Genomic DNA, 5,000 nt, shown 5'->3' on the forward strand with positions numbered 1-5,000 from the left:
TGTCCAGGCAATCAGCCATCAAATGTGTACACATATGAATCTAACCTCTGTTCCTTGTATACCTGGAGGTTCCTTAATCGAGAAACTTTTTATACTTTTAGAAATGGCTCAAACTTACCTTGTTCAAAACAAGCATATAAATGTGGTTGCACTTGATCAGTATGAAAAGTAAGACTTATTTTCCATAAAACATGAAAAACAACAGTCTACCGTATTTGCAATTGCAAATAGGTAGTAGGTTGGCCAAGGCACCAGCCACCCACTGAGATACTACCGCTAGAGAGTTATTGGGTCCTTTGACTGGCCAGAAGTACTGCATTGTAGTCTTCTCTCTGGTTACGGCTAATTTTCCCTTTGCCTACACATACACCGAATAGTCTGGACTATTCTTTATTTTTTTCCCTCTGTCCTCATACACCTGACGACACCAAGATTACCAAACAATTCTTGTTCGCTGTAGGGGTTAACTACTGCAGTGTAATTGTTTAGTGGCTACTTTCCTCTCGGTAATGGTAGAATAGACTCTTTACCTATGGTAAGGAGCTCTTCTAGGAGAATGACACTCCAAAATCAAAACACTGTTCTCTAGTCTTGGGTAGTGCTATAGCCTGTGTACCATGGTCTTCCAATGTCTTGGGTTAGAGTTCTCTTGCTTGAGGGTACACTCGGGTACACTATTCTATCTTATTTCTCTTCCTCATTTTTTAAAGTTTTCATAGTCTATAAATGAAAGATTTATTTTAATGTTGTTACTGTTCTTAAAATACTTTATTATAGTGTTAATTACTTCTCTTGCGGTTTATTTATTTCCTTATTTCCTTTCCTCACTGGGCTATTTTCCCTGTTGGAACCCTTGGGCTTATAGCATCCTGCTTTTTCAATTATGGTTGTAGCTTAGTAAGTAAGTAATAATAATAATAATAATAATAATAATAATAATAATAATAATAATAATAATAATAATAATAATAATAAACGTTCCACTCAAGAATTTAGCTGATTTTGGACTTTGACAATAACAAAATCTTGTCTTATTCATTTGACCTTGGTTATAAATCAGAAAAATCTGAATTTTCAAAGATGAGCTTAAGCTCCTTTGACCATAGAGGCTGTCTAACAAATAAACTTGTCCAAACTTTGTTTAAATTGCACAGACCCAATGGAATTTACTTGTGTGAAGTATTTGCACACTTGGGGTCATTGCTCTCTCTCTCTGAAATATTTTGACCAATCAGTGGTCTTCTAGATCAAGGTTGTGTGGGACCCTGATGCCTATTTAAAGTGGGAAACTTTCTTTGATATGTAATTTGCCTTTTCTAATAAATCACTAAACAATGATACACCTTCTAGTATGTCCATCTCATCATCCTTTTTTTTGTCTTTTACTAACGGAAATATTCGAGAAATCATTTTTCCTTTTTGCTGACGATCTCGTTTGACATGAGAAACATTTTCTTTACTATAGGTCAAACCTCTAAGTTTTCAGGTATTCCCTCATTATGGGTGTGGGAGCTGCTGGCATCAAATCGTTGTATTAGAGAGCTGATAATGTTTCCTTTGATAGTATCAAAAAGCCTCTTTTAAATTCCCATTTGGGAAGCTACAATGAGTCAAAATATGTGTTGGTTTTAGCCAGGTTTACATACACTCATTCACCCAGCGAGGATCCATCTGGTTCTGGTTGACAAGTACTATAGTACATGCAGTATGGTGTGACAAAAACATACTGGCCTGCAAAAAAAGAATATGCCCGTTTTATCAAAATGCAAAATGTAATCACCTTTTTCTTTTCTTCATGAATTAAAAGCTTGTTATTTAGCATATTAATTTTGGCTACTTTTTAAGAAGTGTAATAGATTAGACTTGGAAAAGTTTGGCATTTAGTACTTTTATTCTTAATACAATTTACTCCTACAAATAGATTTTTTGTATCAGTAAGTAGTATATAAATGTATATAAAACTACTCATATAGTTACTTGTAAATTATAGTGTTAGTTTCTGTACAACCAGTCAGCACACACATAATTATTTTCTACGGATCTGCTAGAATTGATCTGTCACACCGTTATCCCTACATTAGGGAGTTGGTTGCTGCGTCCTCTCCAATGCCTTTTATCAAAGGTATCATCTTCCACTAAACCTCTTCTCTCCCTATCATCCTTCATCTTATCTCGCCATCTAATTCTCTGCCTCCCTCTTGTTCTTCTCCCCCTAACAAATTCTTCCTAAGCCCTCCTCACTTCCTCCCCACCATCCATCCTCAACACGTACCCACACCATGTCAGTCGTGATAATCTTTATCACCTATGTAATCTTCACTACACCTGCCATTCTTCTTATTTCATCATTTCTAATCTATCAAGCAAGAATTTTCCCACAATCTACTTCATTATTCTCATCTATGTTCTCTCATATATTAACACTGGTCTTAGTACTGTAATATAGATCTTGACCTTTACTTTGATTAACATCTTCTTACCACATACCATTCATGCTAGAATTGCAAATATGGCATCCTGATTATATCTGATTTTAGTGTTGTTTTTTACACAGTTGTGTATGAACTATTACTTGATAATTTACGATAAAGTGGTTTTGAAGATGAAACTTTTGAGTATCTAAAAGACTACTTGGTTGACAGAAACTACTAAGTACGAATTGGAAATACTTACTCATCGCATGAACCATTATCATCAAGCAGAAGGATACCCCCAGGGAAGTTTAGACCTACTTGGCACAATCTTATTTTGTATCTATACTATTGGTCTATCAAAAGTACAACATAGACATGGAGTGCAGTTCAGGCTATTTGTAGATCATACACAATTTTGATTCTATAAAAAGACATTGATGATAGCCTACCACTAAAAATCTAAACCACGTTCTCATTAGTGTCAACGAATGGATGACAATTAAGCAACTAAAACTAAATGGCACCGAGTTTACAGTGCAAGGAAAAATCAATTTAACAGACCTTGATGACATCTAAATAAATATCAATGATGACTTGGTTCCGATATCCAGTGGAGTTTGTGACCTACAGTAGGTGTACCACTGAACGGTAATTTTGTCTTTCAGTGCTCAAAGGAATAATGTAGTAAGAACCACTTGATATCACCTCAGAACCATTGGCTTTGTAAAGAAATATCTGGATGAATGTTTTGTAGCTTGAAGAAACAGGATTGACTAATGTAACTCCATTACAGCCTTCCAAAAGTGCAAATAGAAAATAAAAAAATATAACAGAGGAGTCAGATTGATAAAAGGTGTCCACCGCGAGAAAGGATAACCTTTGTGCTGGTTGAACTACATTAGCTACCTATTAAAGCTAATAGAGATTTTAAGATATATGCAATGACTCATCAACTTATCAGAAACAGACTTCCAAAAATATACGAGATAATTGATACACATCATGCAACCAACAAATTGTGTCGATACGAGAATGGTTACAGATTGTTTAAAGTATTGGAGCCAAGATGTACCTCTTACTGTAGGCTCTAGTCTACAGCTTTCAAATATGCGGCCCTAAAATTGTATAGCAACTTTAGCAAGTTCCCATTAGACGTCCGAAGGAACGATGATAATAAAGATTTCAAGAAGTTGAAGACTTTCCTTTTCACAAAAGTTAGGATAACGTGGATTTAAACATTAATGTGGATTACACTGTATGAGACTCTAAATACTAAAAATATATACGACAAACTAACAAATCTTGTAGGTTCTACGAGACCTAGAGCTTTTCCGTTTGTGATAAGACCAGGAAAATGCCCTTTAAGTAAAGTAAAGTAGGCAGAACTAGCTCGATTTTTTAAAATGAAAAATTCCTCTAAAATTCACAAATTATTATTGTTTTTAAATCTAGCTAGATACTAATGGTGGATTGAAGTTTTCTAAATAATTTTCATCCGTAATTCTCTTGTTATCTTCATTTGGCTGAGCATTGAAGTCTGATATTCCTTTGTCATGTCTTAATCAATTGTTTTAGATTAATTCTCAGTAATCTGTGTGTTAAGCAAGCCTCTTCCGTATCACCAAGCAGTCCTTTAGTTTGAGGTAATCCAATTTTTGCGTTATTAACTTCTCTATGTGCCTCTAGAATATTGTGCTTTGCTACTTTTATTCGCGATTCAGAAAAAATTAAAAATAACTTCTTTGTTATTTCTTTTTCCTACATTATATCTTTACATAATACCGAAAAAAATGAGTTGTGTTGAAATGTGCCTATTTTGATCTTCCCTTATCAGAACCCATTTGACTGTAGCACTTCTGTTTAAAGGCTTTAAAGGCCACTCAAGACTGACAGAGGTGAGGGACAGTGACATTGCCATAGTAAGCAGGACAATAAGAGACTGATCATATATACATATGATCAGCACCTAAAGCCACTCTCCACCCAAACTAGGACCAGGGAGGACCAGGCAATGGCTGCCGATGACTCAGCAGGTAGACGTATAGGCTTCCCCAAAATCCGCATTTTCAACTCACAAGGATGGTGAGGTTGCAGCCACTAAAGGAACTAATGAGTTTGAGCAGGACTCGAGCCTCAGTCTGGCGACCACCGGGGTTTCCTTTATCAGTCTTCCTGATTGTGGCGTGCAGACAAAAAACACACACATCACCATATTTCTCCAATTCATCTTAATCTTTTTATATCTATTTGTCCCACCTTCATTACATCTTCAGACATTTCATTCTTGAGCAGTATGGCCATTCTATTTTGCTTTGTCCCATCGTCATACACCAGAATTTTATCTTTAGTCTATCAAATCAATTCTTATTCCAGATCTGGATATCAGTCTCTGGCACCATCATTCAGTTAGTTCCTTATGCATGTAACCCGTCAAAAATGATGGCTAAATATTTCAATAGATAAGCACACACGCAAAGATTCAACCCTTCCCATCCCTTAACACTTTCCTAACTATAACACGGCAGTTGTGGTTCCCGAGGGTACCTCTCGGGGTAACCTTTCTCACCAAGATATGGATACTCCTCT

Source organism: Palaemon carinicauda, chromosome 24, assembly GCF_036898095.1.
Source record: "Palaemon carinicauda isolate YSFRI2023 chromosome 24, ASM3689809v2, whole genome shotgun sequence".
In the NCBI taxonomy this organism is placed as follows: domain Eukaryota; kingdom Metazoa; phylum Arthropoda; class Malacostraca; order Decapoda; family Palaemonidae; genus Palaemon; species Palaemon carinicauda.